The sequence below is a fragment of the Pleurodeles waltl genome, chromosome 11, assembly GCF_031143425.1.
Source record: "Pleurodeles waltl isolate 20211129_DDA chromosome 11, aPleWal1.hap1.20221129, whole genome shotgun sequence".
Taxonomy (NCBI): Eukaryota; Metazoa; Chordata; class Amphibia; order Caudata; family Salamandridae; genus Pleurodeles; species Pleurodeles waltl.
This window is the reverse complement of record NC_090450.1, coordinates 359,902,787-359,925,876: the sequence shown is the minus strand read 5'-3', so window position 1 is coordinate 359,925,876 and position 23,090 is coordinate 359,902,787.

Here is a 23,090-nt window from a genome sequence, read left to right as displayed (position 1 = left end):
TGCCTATGTCTCCTCCTCAGGTGTTGTCTGAGCAGTATGACATTAGTGATGTAGCCTTGTTATCCAGGCATGTGAGGGACCCTGACGTATGCAGCATGTGTGTGTGGTTGGTGCTGTGTGGGTCCTATTGCTGTTTACTTTGGCTTATGTATGTGTCAGGTATGGACATTGGGCATTTGAGTGTACTGGTGCGTTTGTATTTTTACACTGACTTGTTGCGGATGTCAATGTCACCCCCTAATTTGTGTATGTATATTCCATGGGGAGGTTGCTGCCATTTGGTACTGTAGCTGCACAGAGATGAGAGGCGTTATTGTAAGGTGTTGTGGCAGTTACATTGCAGTTGTTGCTTTGCCTACTGGGTTACTGATAGGGACCTAGTTGCTGTAGGATAGATTTTACAAAACAAGTGCCTGGATGTGAGTTTGCTGTAGTGGCCTTCCTACCTGTCGCTGCTTTCCCTTGGCTCTATTGTTGTACTTACAGGATGTCCCCATGGGGCTGTACTTGTTGTTGTGTTTGGTGGTGCCCCAGCTTCAGTGTGTGCTAGGCATGCCCCCCTACTGTGCTCCTTTACCCATGCCACTCTATGTATATGCTGACTTACATGCATTGTGTAGTAGGTATTCCCCCCCTGGTTGCAGTTAACATTAGTGCATTATAATTCCCCATGCGACTTACCCTGCATGTGCATTGTGTCTTGGTAGTCTGCACTGTCCTGCCCTTGAATCCCTGTGACGATCTCCTCGGGGATGGCGGCTGCAACCATCTCCTCCATGTGGTCCAGGGCCTCCTGTTGTGCTGGACTCCCACCTCCAGTCTGCATTGCTGCCTTCCTGTTCCTGCCCATTTTCTCTTTGGTCCTGCGTTTACAGTCATGCCAGCGTTTCTTACACTCAGTGACTGTGCGGCGTTCTTCAGCCACACTGTTGATCTTGTCCACTATTTGCTTCCATATGGCCTCTCTCCTACTGAGTGGCAATTTGGATGTAATGAAAAGTTTGTGCTGGTGTTCCGTCACCTCTCTCACCAGGATTTCCTGCTCCTCTTCACTGAAGCGACACTTTCTTTTCTTTTTTTGGTTATCCTGGTTTGTTTGTGGGACCTCTTGGCTGGTTCCTGGTCTGCTGTCATCATCCTGGGCTCTGTTGTGTCCACTGGGATCCATGTTGGCTCTCTGGTAACACTGCAGTTTTCGCGCTAGAATTTGACGCAATTGCGTGAGAAAAACCAGCGCTTTCACGATTTCGCTGTCGTAAATCGGCCCACGGTGATGTGCGTCGCCTTTACGTGGTTTTTCCTTACGACTTGACGCCGCTGTGTGCGTCACAATATCCTGACGCCCACCTGTTGGTTGCGCCGCCGTACGTCAAAGTATAAATTTGACGCCCGCACGGCGCATCCAAATGGCGTTAGACGGCGCAAAATTTTTTGACGCAAAACTGCGTTAGCGCAGTTTTGCGTCAAAAAGTATAAATATGGCCCACAATTGTATTTTGTGAGTTTGCGCCGCTTTTGCGTCAAAAAATGACGCAAATGCAGCACTAAAAAAGTATAAATGTGGGCCTAGGAGTAAGTATTGTTCATAAAGCAGGCTTCAGCTCCTCTGTCGCAAAGGTGGTGAGAGGCAAGAAAGGTAACTTCTCGGCATTGCACATGCTTCGGGAAAAGCAGAAGCTCACACTTCTCAACATCTATGCCCCAAACACCGCACAGGATTCATACCTTTGATGCATTTTACGAGAGCAGTTGTCGAGGATAGAGGGCAACATTATAATTTGCTGCAACTTTAACTTAATGTGGGACCTGGCCCTGGACAGAAGCACGGTCACTTTTCAAGGCACTGCGGCCATGTCAGCCCTACTTAATATGGATATTAAGGACTTGGGGCTCATGGACGCATGGCACTATAAACATCCTGACATAAGGGGCTGCTCATTTTACTCCTACGTTCATGCATCATAGTCCTGCACTGATTATGTCTTAGTTACCCATACCTTTCTTTGCAATCTTGTCACAGCGGAGAGGTCTGATATCGCCATCTCTGATCATGCCTACATAGAAGTGTCCTGGTCTGACACAGCCTCTTCTTGTAGGGGCCTACCACACTGGCACTTACCCCTGCAACTCCTTTGTGACCAGGTTGACGTGGCTGAAATATGTAAAAGGATCTCTTAGTATTTCACACATGAAGCCCTGCTGGATCCCTCACTCACTACACTCTGGGATGGGTTCCAAGCTACTGCCAGGGGAGTGATCACCTCCATAGCCATAGCAATTGGAAGAGAGGCCCGTTTGGTAGAATCTAACTTAAAGGCGGAGATGAAGGCTATGGAACAGCTGGAAAAAGTAACTCCCTCCCGGCAAACTAAAAGACAGCTTGCTGCCTTGCATGTCCAACTACGGGCTGACAGAACAAATGGGGCTGAGCATCCACTTTGGCATTACAGCAGCAATACTGTGAGGGAGGTAATAAGGTGGGCATGTTTTTAGCTCGCAGACTGCGCCAGGTGCAGGCAAATGGAACAAATTGTGAAACTGCAGACCAAGGAAAAGTAATTGGTAATTGCTGAGCAGGACAAACAACAGGTGTTCCACGACTATAACCAAGCCCTTTACAATGGGAAGGATGTTCCTTCCTTGATGGAGGAATATGTGGATGCATGTGAGTGGGAACCCCTCCGCACCCCACATGCTGAACACCTCGATGTTCTGATCACTCTTGAAGAGCTTCGTGCCGCAGCCCAGGATCTGCCGCATGACAAGATGCTGGGACCGGATGTGCTCCCTATCAGTTCCTACCAGCTATTTTTGCCTCAACTGCAGGACCACCTGGTATGGCTGTTCAACTCCTTTTCAAAAGACACAGGTCTCACACCTTTCATGGCGGTGGTGGAAATATCCCTGATACCGAAACTAGGGAACGAACTGGAACACTGCTCATCCTATCACCTCCCCAGCCCTTCTTAATACAGATGCCAAAATATTTATTAAGATTTTGGCTACTAGGATCGAGCCCTACCTTCCAGGCCTTATCAATCCTGACTAAGTGGGCTTTATTTGAAACAGGCAGGGGGCAGACAATGAACATCACATAGCACATCTGGTTGAGAAGTCACACCACAGTCATATCCCGGCATCCCTTCTCTCGCTTAATACAGAGAAGGCTTTTGATATGGTGATTTGGTTCTTCCTCTGAGCAGTATTGGGCAAAATAGAGTTGAGCCGGTCATGATAACTAAAATCATGACTTCATATGTAACTCCAAAGACCACCGTCTGTGTTAACTGGCAGTGTACGGCCCCTATAGCCGTCCTCAGCGGTACAGAACTGGGGTGCCCACTGTTGCTTTTTCTATTTGCCCCAGCGGTCATGCATTTGGCTATCACTATCCACAGCAGGGTGGCTGTGATGGGCATTCCCTTTGGGGACAGGGTTCTCAAGATCAGCATGTTCGCTGACGACCTATTGCTTACTCTCTCGCAGCCTACTACTTCCCTCCCTGCAGTCGTCACGTGTCTGAACGCTTTTGAGGCATTGTCAGGCTTTAGGATCAATATGTCTAAACCATGTGTGCTCAACCTGACTATCCCTAAGCAAGATCTACCTGCCGTGAAATGCGTGGCACCATTCTAGTGGTCACAGGATACAATTAGGTACTTGGTCCTCAAACTTACCCCCACACTCACATCTTGGACTTGTGCTAACTGGCCTCATATCTGTCACTCTATCCTGGCTGATCTTCGGCGGTGGAAAGCTCTCCACATCTCTCGACTGGATGAACTTTATAAAAATGAACGTACTCCTGCAAGCCCTATACCTATTCCAGACTTTGCCCATGCCGACTCTGTAGGATGATGTTATGCACTTGTAGTGTGACATTTGTTCCTTCATATGAAATGGGAAGCACCAAAGGAAATCAAATGCCTCTCCCTCTCCCAATACCCCTATTGCCTGTAACACTGACTTTGTACCTGCGCTGTCAGTTCATTCCTTCCACATCTGGTGTGGTGGTGACTGTATACCCCTCCATGATCTTTTTGTTGGGGTCTCCATGACTACCACCTTCCAAAAGCAGTAAGGATCCAGTACTGTCAGCTATTACATTGGGTGCTACACCCATCTGAATATCCCAAGGTTGTTCAGTCCTGCACCCCTTTTGAGGAGCTGGTAAGGGCATATGACAGCTCGAGGGGACTTATTTCCAACACATACCACACATCTAGCACTCCACATCCCTTCTAACTCACTCAGTCTACCTGGCACACCACTACCTGGCAGGACATTTCACTCAGAAAATAGGAGACACTGTGGCGGGATATACCCAAAACATCATAGCATATCCCTCAGAAAACCAGCATACAAACTTATGTTTCACTGGTACTATACGCCCGCCCACCTCTCCACCATCTTCCTCAACACCAACCCCCTTTGCTGGCAATGCAAACTGGCGACGGAGATTTTTACCACCATTGGTGGTCTTGCAGCCTCATCACTACCTACTGGAAGGAAGTCTTCAGTCACATCAACACCACTGTGGGATATCCGCTTCGAGACATCTTCCGTATGGCTATCATAGGTATCTGACCTTTGCCCTTAGAGAAGATGACCTATGTGACTGTAAGCTTATTAGCTACATGCTTCTGGCAGCACGGCAATTGTGGCATTGAAAAAGACAACAACTGTGGCCCAGTGGTTCTCTCGCCTATGGCATGTGATGGCGATGGACCAGCTCTCCCACAACTTAACTAAGACAAAGTCCAGATTCAAGTCAGTTTGGCATCCACTGATCTAATATCTTACCTGTGTAAAATTCATGTTTTTACCAGCCAAAACTAAAAGTGCACCAGCTCTTTGATTGATCCTTTCACATAAGCTTTGCTTCAAATCCTGGCTCACTACTATCTAGTGACACACTCTTTGCATCTCATCATAATACCGATCCTTAACTTGCATCGCATACTGATGATCTTGACCTGTAGTTGTTTTTCTTTGTTATTTTTTAATGTTTTATGTATTCTTCCCTTTGTACTGTGAGATGTTGGACCATGGATAAACTTGAATTATACTAATATGCCACTATCTATGTATAATCCCGGCTAGCTCTAGCCAGGGCGCTTGACCTTTCTAACATGTACCACTTGATCTTCTGTCATTTTATAATGTCTTTGATGGCTCTATCACACTTTGTTTCATTGCCTCGAAGTTACAATGAAGAGATTCTGAGGAAAAGAGAATGCTCAAGCCACTTGCTGACTTTGCTTTGAATTGCAGCATGCTACCCTTTCACATGGAGCACATCCACACACAAAGTAGTCTCCTGCAGCGTCAGAGATTGCTATGGTAATGTGCGTTTTTTTAATCCCAAAAATATTTTTGCCTTTAGTCAATCATTTTTGTAGATTGATGATAGCCTGGCTGTTTCCCAAGCAATAAGGTTTTGCTCAAGCCATGACAGAGCAAAACAAGAATTGCCAAAGCCAACAGGCTGGCTGCGAACTCTAGACCAAGTGGCTTTGCCATAGCTTCTTAATTAGGTTGCATTGTGCTTTCATTACTCTCATCTTACACCAACAGCACATATTAGTATGTTGGTAATTTCAATGTCATGGCAGTCCAGAATTGTGTGATTTTGTGTGTAATTTTAACACAAACTTAATGCAACATAGCTTTTATATTTAAAAATGACCCCTATAACCAATTGTGGGGTCCTGGGTAGAAGGAAAGCAGGCCTACTCTTCCTCTGCTATTCAGGCAGAAGGACAGTACTTCTTATATATGTTAAAGAGCTGTATTGTTGTCCAGGGAAGAGAACTGAGGATGTAACATTTATGGTAATTGAAAGCCTCTGTGTGGGAGCAAACCCTCAAACATCCATGACAAATGTGATAAAAGTTCCCATGAGTGTCACTTAATTAGGGGCAGATTTATCAAAAGGTCACACAACATAATGCAGCTGGGAAAGTTATTGTGTTGCATTGTGTGAATGGGAAAGAGCTGAACAGTGCCATATTTTCAAAGATTTGGCAGAGCTCTGTTCTTTCAGAACCCACTTGTGGCTTCTAAGTGCCATAGCAGGCATCATTTTGTCATATCACAAGACTACCTGCATTGTGGTCAGCAAAGTTTTTTTGCTGAGATGGATACCTTCTTACACAAAATCTATCCTTTGAGGCTATTTCCTCTTGTTATGTGTGCTGCATAGTGCAGGACACATGCAAAAAGTTCAAAACGAGGGGACCTGAAGATGTTTTTCCTCTTTGCTCTAGCCTCAGGTAGGTGCACCATTTTAGAACACACCCATGTTTACAAGCCTTTGTAAGTAGGGTATGCAACAAAATAAATGGGTGGATGCAGGGGAACATCCACGAACCACCTATGTAACATCGACCTGACACAATCTAACACAAGCAAGCGCTACATGCTGGCTTGAGTTACTTTTTTTTTTACAAAGACATGCAAGTAGGGATTTGTTTGGTTTTGTAAATGGTAAATTAGATTTGGTGTCAGGCTGCACCAAAAAAGTGACACAACCATGACGCAAAATCGTAGTCAATCCATGCCATAGTGTTTTATTTTAAATTATCCCACAATGGCCCTCTTTGCATTAAAAAATATATTGAATAACCTATAGAACTGTGGTCATTGCTGACTGTAGGCACCCAGAGGAGTGGCCATGGTAATGGCCAACTCCTCCTTGATGAGCAATAAAATGAATTTGTGGTACTGGCTGCACTGTCACTGGAATTTGAGGCTGGTTGAGTACATTGCCAAAAGGTAATGCGGATGCATATGCGGCATGCATCTCTCCGAGACAGGGGATGCACCTCTAAAGTGGCAAGATAGGCTGGATCCAGGCGACATAGGGCTTCCTTCTGAGTTTGGTTGTCCCACCATGGGACTGCCAAACTCATGGGGAGGACACCACCACCATGGCAGTGACATTCCCCATGATGGTATTAATATGCATTCCCTCCAGGCTGACTGGCTAGAACAGTGCTAGGATATTTGCCTCGATTCCTTTAAGGGAGCCGAGGCCACTATCCGAACACTCCAGCACCCTCAGAATGTGCACTGTCAGTAAAGCAGACAGTGCACATTTCGACAGTGCTGGGAGTGGGGGCCCCTGCACTGCCCATGCCATGGACATGGGCAGTGCAGGGGCCTCCCTGTGACCTCCAGCCCTGGCTTTCCGATAGCCTTTTAATGTTATAATGGGAGGCTCCCCACTGTGAAATGCTGCCGGAAAGAGGGGTTGTAATCAGACAGCCTGGCTGGTTACAAGCCGGACTGCTGTCATCCTGTCGTCAGGGTTATAATGTGACTGTTGTACTCCCACATCAGAAAAGAGAATGACAGGTAGGGACAAATTTAATCCTAAATTATAAGAACAGTCCTTAATTCTGTTATCCCTGAGTTTATTTCTTTCTCATATTTATTTCAAAAATTTTGTTTTTTTAATATAGCAAAAAAGGATCTATGGCTGTATAATACAAGACTTAATACACATCACATAAATAAATGTAAACAAAACATTAATCACATTACTCACAGAATAGACCACATATAAGGTTTAACAGTATAAAAACCCACCAGAGGTGGTGCCCTACGTATTTGGATAGGGGTCACTATTGCGTAACTCCACATGTGATCCACTTCTACTTGCTAAGGAAATGGGCTTTTCATGCACTTAACTATCAACGCGTTGTGTATTTCTTTCACACAAGCGTGATATAGTGCATCTTAAGTCTTTGCAATATAGTCCATTGTTTGGCAAGCCCAATACACTTGCAATGAAAAGAAGTCAACGCGTTTCGGCCTACTGATTTAGGCCCTCATCAGGACTGGAAAAGGGCAATAGTAATTCTAGAAAAACAATCAAACAAACAGAAAGTTCTTTCAGGTATACATTCAATATCATACAAGTGGTATAGACATATTATCAACAGTAAGTAAATAAATAAAAGGTTTATATTACATGCCAACAGAATATTTGATATTTAATCAAACCTTTTAAAAAAAATTATTAGCCCAATTTAGAAGTGTTTCCAGCATTGCAATCAATCATATGGTAATTTTGTATCTAGCTGTAATAAAGTATTTAACAGCATTTGAAATTTTCTAAATTAACTTTCACAATGTGTACTCTTTTTTTATTTTTAAGAAAACCTCATAATTTTACCTTAATTGTAGAAGAAAAAAAGGGAGAAAAAATTGCTGTATATCGTCCTCAAGTTACTCAATCGGTGAGCCATGCTGCTTATGTTTGTTTAACCGAAGTGTAACAGCGGGGCTCATACCGGCTGCCTAGCAGGGAAACAAAAACAAAATCAAGAACACAGAAGATCCTATTTCAGAATCATAGCTCGAACTAGTGACTAATAAAACCTCATCTAAAATGTAGCTGCCGTCTTACCGAGTCCGGCGTGTACTAGTGTAACTTTCTATCCAAAGAATCTGCCTCGGAGCGCGTCTTCCGTGTGGAAATCGTTGCTAAGAAACATCGCGCTCTCTGTAGCGTGCTGACGTTTCAAATAGCAAGGTCCACCTACAGTCAAAACAATTGACTGTGTGGGTCATCTGTCAAAATGACGGCCCATAACGGCAACCAAGCGGCCATCTTAGAGCAGGTTAAAAAACCTTACTCCTACCATTTTATAAGTATGTATTTTGTACTACAACTGCAAAGCAAATATTATCCCCGGTATCAATTCCAATTATTTGAAGACCAGACTAATTACAGGTGGTATTAATGAGTTGGATAATAGGGCAACTTGCCTCTACCAAACTCGGCTGTTGAAATTGAAGTCTCTGTACTCAGACAAATGGCCTCCTAATATTATCATTTCGGCCATCTTCAATGTCCCTTCATCCTCCATACTTTCTACCTAAGGAAATCTGTACCATCCAATTTACACCACATACTCACTTTACTAGAGTCAGTGATCTGGATATCTAGTGTCATGTTGTGTATATCTGTGTAACAGACAGCTCTGTTTTACACCTTTTATCTCTGGATCATTTTGTGAATGTTGTAGAGAAAAAATAAACAATAAGAAATATATATGCTTTTTCTTCAAGACTGGGTGAAAAATATATATATATCATTCCAAGAGCACCCCACTTTATCTGATGCTATATGAATTATTAAGCATAGTACATTGTAGTCCTGTAAGTACAGCCACATTTTAAGAATTACTTGAAATGAATTAAAAGTATCACTTAATTAGAGCCCACATCTCATCATCATCATTTAGTCCGGTTTTAGCTGTGGGGAATCTCTCAATGAATCTTGCTTCCATTTTTAGTAATTTCTTTGTCGTTGTGGATCCATCCGGTTTGGGTTGTATTGCCAATAGTACTGTCCACCAGATATCTTCTGCTGTGTGCATACAGTTCAGAAAATGCTCGACCAATGGTGGTCCTTTAACTCCACATTTAATTCTAGAACGATGCTGAAGGGTCCTGGTTTTTATTGGTTGTGAGGTTTGTCTAATGTACGCTTTTCCACATGGGCACATAATGCAATAAATCAAATTTTTAGTGTTGCAATTAGTAAAGTCATTTTGTACATGTACTCTACCATTTATTTTAACCTCTTTGGTATCTTGTGTGTATTGGCATGCTAAACATTTGCCACATCTGTAATGCCCTTGGATTGCTGGCAGCTGTAACAAAGTTCTCAGATCTTTCTTTCTTTCAGGTTGTTTCTGTGCTGCCTTAACCCATTGGTCTTTTAGACTACGTGCCTTCTTGAACGAAAAAAGTGGTTTGTCTATATTCAACTCACTGATAATTTTCCAGTTACGTTCAATAATGGACCATATTTTATTTGCCTTAGGACTAAATGTGATCACACATGTTAGAGGAACATCTTTTGTTTTTTCTTTTGGGAGCAGTAGTGTTTCTCTTGGAGTAAACCAAGCCCTTTTAGCTGCATTTTTCACCAATTTTTTAGGGTATCCTCTATCAGTAAGTTTCTTAGTCAGTTCTTCCGCGTTATCGAAAGAATCAGTTTTTTCAGCACAATTCCTCCTAATTCTTAAAAATTGACCATAAGGTAAATTTTGTTTAAGTGTACGTGGGTGTCTGCTTGAAAAATGTAACAGAGTATTATGATCTGTGGGTTTTTTATATAGGCTGACTGCTAGTTTACCATTTTTGTTCCATATCCAAAAGTCAAGGAAATTGATTTTGGCTTTATCTTTACTCATAGTAAATGTGAAATCAACTGTGCGGTGGTTAAGCCAGTCGCGAAATGCTTCTAGAGTTTCTTCCGTCCCTTGCCAGATCATCAGAATATCATCGATATAGCGGAACCAGTGATTAATGTGTTTCCTAAAAGGATTGGTTTGTGGATAGACCCATTTATGTTCAAAGTAATCCATCACCAAGTTAGCGATCTCTGGTGCAAAACTGCAACCCATTGCAACGCCTTTAACTTGGCGATATAGCTGATCATTATATTTGAAGAAGTTGTTTTTCAAACACAATGGGGGTCATTTTGACCTTGGCGGACGGCGGAGGCCGTCCGCCAAGGTACCGCCGCTGAATGACCGCACCGCGGTCAAAAGACCGCGGCGGCCATTCAGACATTTCCTCTGGGCCGGCGGGCGCTCTCCAAAAGAGCGCCCACCGGCCCAGAGGAAATGCCCCTGCAACGAGGACGCCGGCTCAGAATTGAGCCGGCGTAGTTGCAGGGGTGCGACGGGTGCAGTTGCACCCGTCGCTTATTTCAGTGTCTGCTTAGCAGACACTGAAATACTTTGCGGGGCCCTCTTACGGGGGCCCCTGCAGTGCCCATGCCATGGGCATGGGCACTGCAGGGGCCCCCAGGGGCCCCGCGGCACCCCCTACCGCCATCCTGTTCCTGGCGGGAGACCCGCCAGGAACAGGATGGCGGTAGGGGGTGTCAGAATCCCCATGGCTGTGGAGCGCGCTCCGCAGCCATGGAGGATTCACAAGGGCAGTGGTAAACCGGCGGGAGACCGCCGGTTTACCCTTTCTGGCCGCGGCTGAACCGCCGCGGTCAGAATGCCCTCGGGAGCACCGCCAGCCTGTTGGCGGTGCTCCCGTGGTCGGTGACCCTGGCGGTCACCGGCCGCCAGGGTCAGAATGACCCCCAATGTAGCTAACTCCACTAAGAATTCTGTAGGGGGAGTGTGGGGTTGGATATTATTATTCAAAGTCTTTCTAATAATCTCAATTGCTTCGTCTTGCGGGATATTAGTGAAGAGTGACTCAATATCAAAAGAAACCAAAAGCTGGCTATTCTCTTCGAATGTTAGATTTTCAAACTTGTTGATAATATCCATTGAGTCTCTTACATAAGCCGGTTTCTTAGCTACAGCAGGTTTTATAAAAACATCAACGAATTGGGCAAGAGGTTCTAAGATAGAGCCACAAGCCGATACTATTGGTCTGCCCAGTGGATGCTCTAAGTTTTTATGGATCTTAGGTAGAATATAAAAACAAGGAATTCTTTCTTCGTTTTGGTTCAAAAAATCGTATTCTTTTTTGCTTATCCATCCTTGTTCTTTCGCTCTAACCGTAAGTGTTTCAATTTTGTTACTGACCTGTTTGGGTATATCGTCTTGTATTTCTCGGTAATGGAGTGAGTTACTCAATTGCCTCATGGCTTCTTGGTTATACTGTTCTTTACCCCAGATCACAATCCCACCTCCTTTATCTGCCGGTTTTATAATGATTTCTTGATTCTCAGCCAAGTCATTGATGGCTTCTTTTTCTATTCTGGAGCAATTGTCATTGAAATAGATTCTTTTAGAGTTGAGTGAATGTAATTCTTTCAACACTAGATTTTCAAATACTTTAATTTCTTCAGGTAAATCATTTCTCTCTGGTAGAAAACTAGATTTAGGTCTAAGGCCACTGTCCTCGTTACCATCTTGTGTTGGAGTTGTGCTAAAAAAAGCTCTCAGTCTGACCTTACGAAGAAATTTCAGTATTTCTATTTTACTTTCCACAGGGTCTTGGTTCCTAGTAGGGACAAATGATAATCCTTTACTCAGCACATGTTTTTCTATTTGCGATAGGGGATGTGAAGAGAGATTATAGATGGGAATTGGGTCTTCTGGTCTCATTATTGTCATCTGTAAGCCCTCCTTCTGGTTCGAAAAAAGTTTTGATCTTGAAATTGACCTCTGGGGTTGCCACCCCCTCTCGACCCTCTGCGGCTGCCTCTGCCTAAAAAAGGTTGTGCCGTAGAGTAAGCACCTTGTGTCTCTGGCTCGGATTCAGAAGATGTATCTGAGAAAGTAATACATTTTTTGCGTGATCTTGTTTGAAATTGGAGGTTAAGATTATTAGGATTGTTGTTTTTATAGAAGTCTTCTCTTAAGTAGGGGTAGGTATTTAGAATATAAAAATTCTTTATATATCGAGCTAATTTAGTTATTTTTTGATTGATCGTATTGATTTTGAAGTCTGCTATAGTTTTATTAACTGCATCCAACAGCTGCTGGGCGTTTTGTATGGTGTTATCTGCCGCTATCTCTTGTTCAAGTTTGGCTATTTCTTTTAGTTCACTCTCACTAATCCTTAGAGCTGTTTCAACCGACAAAGCTAACCAATCACGGGAACATTTGGTGCCTACCCCACTAAATTGTGTCAAGTATTTAGGGTCGCCAGTGAAAATCACAGGAATATTTTTGACTTGTAAACCTAGTGGGATTGTATTATTTTTTAGATGTTCAAGTAGTACCTGTGCATGTAATTGGGTTCTTGTATTTTTCTTCTTAAGCTGTTTTAATCTCTCTACTTTATCTAGTTTCGGTGTCTCACTCAGTGGAGATTCCCCGCTTAGGAGTGAAGGTAGTTCCAAAAGCTTCGATATTTGTTCATCTGTATAGCAGACTGTTTGGTGATCTGACATATTATCTGTTTAGTATACAAGGATCACCGTTTTGTGCTTTATTAATTATCTGTGGCAAGACAACCAATAGACAACCAATTGCATCCTTTTTAACTAAATGTTATATCTTATTAAACCTCCAAATAGTGGGGGTAAAGTATCTCTCATATATCTCAATAATTCCCTCACACCTAACAAGGTGTACAAAGAATTTGCCAACAACCAGGGGGAACCCTATAACCCTAACCTGCCCAGGGTAAATACAATGTCAGAAAAGAGAATGACAGGTAGGGACAAATTTAATCCTAAATTATAAGAACAGTCCTTAATTCTGTTACTCCTGAGTTTCTTTCTTTCTCATATTTATTTCAAACATTTTTTTTTTTTTAATATAGCAAAAAAAGATCTATGGTTGTATAATACAAGACTTAATACACATCACATAAATAAATATAAACAAAACATTAATCACATTACTCACAGAATAGACCACATATAAGGTTTAACAGTATAAAAACCCACCAGAGGTGGTGCCCTACGTATTTGGATAGTGGTCACTATTGCGTAACTCCACATGTGATCCACTTCTACTTGCTAAGGAAATGGGCTTTTCATGCACTTAACTATCAACGCGTTGTGTATTTCTTTCACACAAGCGTGATATAGTGCATCTTAAGTCTTTGCAATATAGTCCATTGTTTGGCAAGCCCAATACACTTGCAATGAAAAGAAGTCAATGCGTTTTGGCCTACTGATTTAGGCCCTCATCAGGACTGGAAAAGGGCAATAGTAATTCTAGAAAAACAATCAAACAAACAGAAAGTTCTTTCAGGTATACATTCAATATCATACAAGTGGTATAGACATATTATCAACAGTAAGTAAATAAATAAAAGATTTATATTACATGCCAACAGAATATTTGATATTTAATCAAACTTTTTAAAAAAAATTATTAGCCCAATTTAGAAGTGTTTCCAGCATTGCAATCAATCATATGGTAATTTTGCATCTAGCTGTATTAAAGTATTTAACAGCATTTGAAATTGTCTAAATTAACATTCACAATGTGTACTCTTTTTTTATTTTTAAGAAAACCTCATAATTTTACCTTAATTTTAGAAGAAAAAAAGGGAGAAAAAATTGCTGTATATCGTCCTCAAGTTACTCAATCGGTGAGCCATGCTGCTTATGTTTGTTTAACCGAAGTGTAACAGTGGGGCTCATACCGGCTGCCTAGCAGGGAAACAAAAACAAAATCAAGAACACAGAAGATCCTATTTCAGAATCATCGCTCGAACTAGTGACTAATAAAACCTAATCTAAAATGTAGCTGCCATCTTACCGAGTCCGGCGTGTACTAGTGTCACTTTCTATCTGAAGAATCTGCCTCGGAGCGCGTCTTCCGTGTGGAAATCGTTGCCAAGAAACGTCGCGCTCTCTGTAGTGTGCTGACGTTTCAAATAGCAAGGTCCACCCACAGTCAAAACAATTGACTGTGTGGGTCATCTGTCAAAATGACGGCCCATAACGGCAACCAAGCGGCCATCTTAGAGCAGGTTCTTGTATCTTGTAATAGGAAGATACTGTAAGCAAGCATTTGTTGCCGAAGTGATTTGAATCAGAGAACAATGTATATTATAAAAACAATTGGTCAGGAAACCAGAATTCTTTAAAAGAAAATTCTTCTCTACAGAACCACTGAGTAAAGATGCAACCCAGAAAGGGTAAAGTTTATTTATAAGTATGTATTTTGAACTACAACTGCAAAGCAAATATTATCCCCGGTTTCAATTCCAATTATTTGAAGACCAGACTAATTACAGGTGGTATTAATGAGTTGGATCATGGGGCAACTTGCCTCTACCAAACTCGTCTGTTGAAATTGAAGTCTCTGTACTCAGACAAATGGCCTCCTAATATTATTGTTTCAGCCATCTTCAATGTCCCTTCATCCTCCATACTTTCTACCTAAGGAAATCTCTACCATACAATTTACACCACATACTCACTGTACTAGAGTCAGTGATCTGGATATCTAGTGTCATGTTGTGTATATCTGTGTAACAGACAGCTCTGTTTTACACCTTTTATCTCTGGATCATTTGTGAATGTTGTAGATAAAAAATAAACAATAAGAAATATATATGCTTTTTCTTCAAGACTGGGTGAAAAATATATATATATCATTCCAAGAGCACCCCACTTTATCTGATGCTATATGAATTATTAAGCATAGTACTTTGTAGTCCTGTAAGTACAGCCACATTTTAAGAATTACTTGAAATGAATTAAAAGTATCACTTAATTAGAGCCCACATCTCATCATCATCATTTAGTCCGGTTTTAGCTGTGGGGAATCTCTCAATGAATCTTGCTTCCATTTTTAGTAATTTCTTTGTCGTTGTGGATCCATCCGGTTTGGGTTGTATTGCTAATAGTACTGTCCACCAGATATCTTCTGCTGAGTGCATACAGTTCAGAAAATGCTCGACCAATGGTGCTCCTTTAACTCCACATTTAATTCTAGAATGATGCTGAAGGATCCTGGTTTTTATTGGTTGTGAGGTTTGTCTAATGTACGCTTTTCCACATGGGCACATAATGCAATAAATCACATTTTTAGTGTTGCAATTAGTAAAGTCATTTTGTACATGTACTCTACCATTTATTTTAACCTCTTTGGTATCTTGTGTGTATTGGCATGCTAAACATTTGCAACATCTGTAATGCCCTTGGATTGCTGGCAGCTGTAACAAAGTTCTCAGATCTTCCCTTCTTTCAGGTTGTTTCTGTGCTGCCTTAACCCATTGGTCTTTTAGACTACGTGCCTTCTTGAACGAAAAAAGTGGTTTGTCTATATTCAACTCACTGATAATTTTCCAGTTACGTTCAATAATGGACCGTATTTTATTTGCCTTAGGACTAAATGTGATCACACATGTTAGAGGAACATCTTTTGTTTTTTCTTTTGGGACCAGTAGTGTTTCTCTTGGAGTAAACCAAGCCCTTTTAGCTGCATTTTTCACCAATTCTTTAGGGTATCCTCTATCAGTAAATTTCTTAGTCAGTTCTTCCGCATTATCGAAAGAATCAGTTTTTTCAGTACAATTCCTCCTAATTCTTAAAAATTGACCATAAGGTAAATTTTGTTTAAGTGTACGTGGGTGTCCGCTTGAAAAATGTAACAGAGTATTATGATCTGTGGGTTTTTTATATAGGCTGACTGCTAGTTTACCGTTTTTGTTCCATATCCAAAAGTCAAGGAAATTGATTTTGGCTTTATCTTTACTCATAGTAATTGTGAAATCAACTGTGCGGTGGTTAAGCCAGTCGCGAAATGCTTCTAGAGTTTCTTCCGTCCCTTGCCAGATCATCAGAATATCATCGATATAGCGGAACCAGTGATTAATTTGTTTCCTAAAAGGATTGGTTTGTGGATAGACCCATTTATGTTCAAAGTAATCCATCACCAAGTTAGCGATCTCTGGGGCAAAACTGCAACCCATTGCAACGCCTTTAACTTGCCGATATAGCTGATCATTATATTTGAAGAAGTTGTTTTTCAAACACAATGTAGCTAACTCCACTAAGAATTCTGTAGGGGGAGTGTGGGGTTGGATATTATTATTCAAAGTCTTTCTAATGATCTCGATTGCTTCGTCTTGCGGGATATTAGTGTAGAGTGACTCAATATCAAAAGTAACCAAAAGCTGGCTATTCTCTTCGAATGTTAGATTTTCAAACTTGTTGATAATATCCATTGAGTCTCTTACATAAGCCGGTGTCTTAGCTACAGCAGGTTTTATAAAAACATCAACGAATTGGGCAAGAGGTTCTAAGATAGAGCCACAAGCCGATACTATTGGTCTGCCCGGTGGATGCTCTAAGTTTTTATGGATCTTAGGTAGAATATAAAAACAAGGAATCCTTTCTTCGATCTGGTTCAAAAAATCGTATTCTTTTTTGCTTATCCATCCTTGTTCTTTCGCTCTAACCGTAAGTGTTTCAATTTTGTTACTGACCTGTTTGGGTATATCGTCTTGTATTTCTCAGTAATGGAGTGAGTTACTCAATTGCCTCATGGCTTCTTGGTTATACTGTTCTTTACCCCAGATCACAATCCCACCTCCTTTATCTGCCGGTTTTAAAATGATTTCTTGATTCTCAGCCAAGTCATTGATGGCTTCTTTTTCTATTCTGGAGCAATTGTCATTGAAATAGATTCTTTTAGAGTTGAGTGAATGTAATTCTTTCAACACTAGATTTTCAAATACTTTAATTTCTTCAGGTAAATCATTTCTCTCTGGTAGAAAACTAGATTTAGGTTTAAGGCCACTGTCCTCGTTACCATCTTGTGTTGGAGTTGTGCTAAAAAAAGCTCTCAGTCTGACCTTACGAAGAAATTTCAGTATTTCTATTTTACTTTCCACAGGGTCTTGGTTTCTAGTAGGGACAAATGATAATCCTTTACTCAGCACATGTTTTTCTATTTGCGATAGGGGATGTGAAGAGAGATTATAGATGGGAATTGGGTCTTCTGGTCTCATTATTGTCGTCTGTAAGCCCTCCTTCTGGTTCGAAAAAAGTTTTGATCTTGAAATTGACCTCTGGGGTTGCCACCCCCTCTCGACCCTCTACGGCTGCCTCTGCCTAAAAAAGGTTGTGCCGTAGAGTAAGCACCTTGTGTCTCTGGCTCCGATTCAGAAGATGTATCTGAGAAAGTAATACATTTTTTGCGTGATCTTGTTTGAAATTGAAGGTTAAGATTATTAGGATTGTTGTTTTTATAGAAGTCTTCTCTTAAGTAGGGGTAGGTATTTAGAATATCAAAATTCTTTATATATCGAGCTAATTTAGATTGATCGTATTGATTTTGAAGTCTGCTATAGTTTTATTAACTGCATCCAACAGCTGTTGGGCGTTTTGTATGATGTTATCTGCCGCTATCTCGTGTTCAAGTTCGGCTATTTCTTTTAGTTCACTCTCACTAATCCTTAGAGCTGTTTCAACCGACAAAGCTAACCAATCACGGGAACATTTGGTGACTACCCCACTAAATTGTGTCAAGTATTTAGGATCGCCAGTGAAAATCACAGGAATATTTTTGACTTGTAAACCTAGTGGGATTGTATTATTTTTTAGATGTTCAAGTAGTACCTGTGCATGTAATTGGGTTCTTGTATTTTTCTTCTTAAGCTGTTTTAATCTCTCTACTTTATCTAGTTTCGGTGGCTCACTCGATGGAGATTCCCCGCTTAGGAGTGAAGGTAGTTCCAAAAGCTTCGATATTTGTTCATCTGTATAGCAGACTGTTTGGTGATCTGACATATTATCTGTTTAGTATACAAGGATCACCGTTTTGTGCTTTATTAATTATCTGTGGCAAGACAACCAATAGACAACCAATTGCATCCTTTTTAACTAAATGGTATATCTTATTAAACCTCCAAATAGTGGGGGTAAAGTATCTCTCATATATCTCAATAATTCCCTCACACCTAACAAGGTGTGCAAAGAATTTGCCAAAAACCAGGGGGAACCCTATAACCCTAACCTGCCCAGGGTAAATACAACGTCAGAAAAGAGAATGACAGGTGGGGACAAATTTAATCCTAAATTATAAGAACAGTCCTTAATTCTGTTACTCCTGAGTTTATTTCTTTCTCATATTTATTTCAAACATTTTTTTTTTTTTTATATAGCAAAAAAGGATCTATGGTTGTATAATACAAGACTTAATACACATCACATAAATAAATATAAACAAAACATTACTCACATTACTCACAGAATAGACCACATATAAGGTTTAACAGTATAAAAACCCACCAGAGGTGGTGCCCTACGTATTTGGATAGTGGTCACTATTGCGTAACTCCACATGTGATCCACTTCTACTTGCTAAGGAAATGGGCTTTTCATGCACTTAACTATCAACGCGTTGTGTATTTCTTTCACACAAGCGTGATATAGTGCATCTTAAGTCTTTGCAATATAGTCCATTGTTTGGCAAGCCCAATACACTTGCAATGAAAAGGAGTCAACGCGTTTCGGCCTACTGATTTAGGGCCTCATCAGGACTGGAAAAGGGCAATAGTAATTCTAGAAAACAATCAAACAAACAGAAAGTTGTTTCAGGTATACATACAATATCATACAAGTGGTATAGACATATTATCAACAGTAAGTAAATAAATAAAAGGTTTATATTACATGCCAACAGAATATTTGATATTTATTCAAACTTTAAAAAAAAAATTATTAGCCCAATTTAGAAGTGTTTCCAGCATTGCAATCAATCATATGGTAATTTTGTATCTAGCTGTAATAAAGTATTTAACAGCATTTGAAATTGTCTAAATTAACTTTCACAATGTGTACTCTTTTTTTATTTTTAAGAAAACCTCATAATTTTACCTTAATTGTAGAAGAAAAAAAGGGAGAAAAAATTGCTGTATATCATCCTCAAGTTACTCAATCGGTGAGCCATGCTGCTTATGTTTGTTTAACCGAAGTGTAACAGCGGGGCTCATACCGGCTGCCTAGCAGGGAAACAAAAACAAAATCAAGAACACAGAAGACCCTATTTCAGAATCATCGCTCGAACTAGTGACTAATAAAATCTAATCTAAAATGTAGCTGCCGTCTTACCGAGTCCGGCGTGTACTAGTGTCACTTTCTATCCGAAGAATCTGCCTCGGTGCGCGTCTTCCGTGTGGAAATCGTAACAGCGGGGCTCATACCGGCTGCCTAGGAGGGAAACAAAAACAAAATCAAGAACACAGAAGACCCTATTTCAGAATCACTTTACTAATTGCAACACTAAAAATGTGATTTATTGCATTATGTGCCCATGTGGAAAAGCGTACATTGGACAAACCTCACAACCAATAAAAACCAGGATCCTTCAGCATCGTTCTAGAATTAAATGTGGAGTTAAAGGAGCACCTTTGGTCGAGCATTTTCTGAACTGTATGCACACAGCAGAAGATATCTGGAGGTCAGTACTATTGGCAATACAACCCAACCGGATGGATCCACAACGACAAAGAAATTACTAAAAATGGAAGCAAGATTCATTGAGAGATTCCACACAGCTAAAACCGGACTAAATGATGATGATGAGACGTGGGCTCTAATTAAGTGATACTTTTAATTCATTTCAAGTAATTCTTAAAATGTGGTTGTACTTACAGGACTACAATGTACTATGCTTAATAATTCATATAGCATCAGATAAAGTGGGGTGTTCTTGGAATGATATATATATTTTTTTCACCCAGTCTTGGAGAAAAAGCATATATATTTCTTATTGTTTATTTTTTATCTACAACATTCACAAAATGATCCAGAGATAAAAGGTGTAAAACAGAGCTGTCTGTTACACAGATATACACAACATGACACTAGATATCCAGATCACTGACTCTAGTACAGTGAGAATGTGGTGTAAATTGGATGGTACAGATTTCCTTAGGTAGAAAGTATGGAGGATGAAGGGACATTGAAGATGGCCGAAACGATAATATTAGGAGGCCATTTGTCTGAGTACAGAGACTTCAATTTCAACAGACGAGTTTGGTAGAGGCAAGTTGCCCTATGATCCAACTCATTAATACCACCTGTAATTAGTCTGGTCTTATATTTGCTTTGCAGTTGTAGTACAAAATACATACTTATAAAATGGTAGGAGTAAGGTTTTTTAACCTGCTCTAAGATGGCCGCTTGGTTGCCGTTATGGGCCGTCATTTTGACAGATGACCCACACAGTCAATTGTTTTGACTGTGGGTGGACCTTGCTATTTGAAACGTCAGCAAGCTACAGAGAGCGCAACGTTTCTTAGCAACGATTTCCACACGGAAGACGCGCTCCGAGGCAGATTCTTCGGATAGAAAGTGACACTAGTACACGCCGGACTCGGTAAGACGGCAGCTACTTTTTAGATTAGGTTTTATTAGTCACTAGTTCGAGCGATGATTCTGAAATAGGGTCTTCTGTGTTCTTGATTTTGTTTTTGTTTCCCTTCTAGGCAGCCGGTATGAGCCCCGCTGTTACACTTCGGTTAAACAAACATAAGCAGCATGGCTCACCGATTGAGTAACTTGAGTACGATATACAGCACTTTTTCTCCCTTTTTTTCTTCTACAATTAAGGTAAAATTATGAGGTTTTCTTAAAAATAAAAAAAGAGTACACATTGGGAAAGTTAATTTAGACAATTTCAAATGCTGTTAAATACTTTATTACAGATAGATACAAAATTACCATATGATTGATTGCAATGCTGGAACCACTTCTAAATTGGGCTAATAATTTTTTTTTAAATGTTTGATTAAATATCAAATATTCTGTTGACATGTAATATAAACCTTTTATTTATTTACTTACTGTTGATAATATGTCTATACCACTTGTATGATATTGAATGTATACCTGAAAGAACTTTCTGTTTGTTTGATTGTTTTTCTAGAATTACTATTGCCCTTTTCCAGTCCTGATGAGGCCCTAAATCAGTAGGCCGAAACGCGTTGACTTCTTTTCATTGCAAGTGTATTGGGCTTGCCAAGCAATGGACTATATTGCAAAGACTTAAGATGCACTATATCACGCTTGTGTGAAAGAAATACACAACGCGTTGAGAGTTAAGTGCATGAGAAGCCCATTTCCTTAGCAAGTAGAAGTGGATCACATGTGGAGTTACGCAATAGTGACCACTATCCAAATACGTAGGGCACCACCTCTGGTGGGTTTTTATACTGTTAAACCTTATATGTGGTCTATTCTGTGAGTAATGTGAGTAATGTTTTGTTTATATTTATTTATGTGATGTGTATTAAGTCTTGTATTATACAACCATAGATCCTTTTTTGCTATATTAAAAAATGTTTTTGTTTGAAATAAATATGAGAAAGAAATAAACTCAGGAGTAACAGAATTAAGGACTGTTCTTATAATTTAGGATTAAATTTGTCCTTACCTGTCATTCTCTTTTCTGACGTTGTATTTACCCTGGGCAGGTTAGGGTTATAGGGTTCCCCCTGGTTTTTGGCAAATTCTGTTGGACTCCCACAGTCATGGGTGTCTGACCGCCACTGTGAGGCTATTGGCCCTAGGACCGATAGCCTCGTAATTGGGCCCATAGGATCCTGTCATGGCAAGTGCATGTTCATACAATACCCAAGGAACATTGACCCTGTCCTGTGAGACATTAATCACTAACAGCAGAGGAGCAATCAGTAGCCAGTGACAGTGGAACACAGTTACTAAAAGCCCCTCAGACCCTTCAGGCATACAAACAATAATTAAGCCTACATTCATTTTGTCTTACATTTTGAATGGTAAAGATTACTAACTTATCATATGGTTACTACACTATTTCAATAACAAATATGAATAAATGTTTCTGAAAATGATATGAAAATCAATTGTGGATAGTAAGGTATGATTATGCTAGCCTGCACCTTACAATGCTTACAATACATTTAACATCTTTTGAGTATAACGAAATGTATTAATTTAAAGTTACATATGGACTAGTTTCAGATACCATCCACTATGGTAGTTGTAAACTCTCTTTATGGATATTTATTGGCCAGTGAAAAAAGTACTGGGTCTGGCAAACCAATTTATTGTATCAGCACAGAATGTAAGATGTGAATGAATACAATCAGGCTATTTGCTCTGCTCTGACTGTGTGTTTGCTGTGTCACTGCAGTGGGTCTCACAATGTTTGTAGAAGAACACTAGTAACATTTAAATTACAAGCAGTGCATATACGCAGAAGCATAGAGTATGCTGTAACATAGGATCTACATTTTCCAATCATTTACATAGAAAGTCCACCATGTTGGGAGCAAGAGTGTTCAAATGAACCAATGAAAACATTCATTTTTAAAATATATCAAACATGGTACACAGGGATATGATACCATTAAAGAAAATAATTATTTTACAAACAACACAGCATATAATATTTATACTTAAAAAATACTTTATTTAAAAATGATTAAACATATTTAGGATTTATGACCAACATTTATTTTTATTACATAAGATGTTTAGTATAGTCAATATACGTGTTCAATTTGAAAACATTAAAATTAACATGAAATTCAGTGCAAAAATGAACTCCTAAGTCAGAAACATTAAAATCTTCAGTTGATGGTACCTCTGTTTCACTTACCCATTCTACATTAGATTAGATGCAAATGTTATG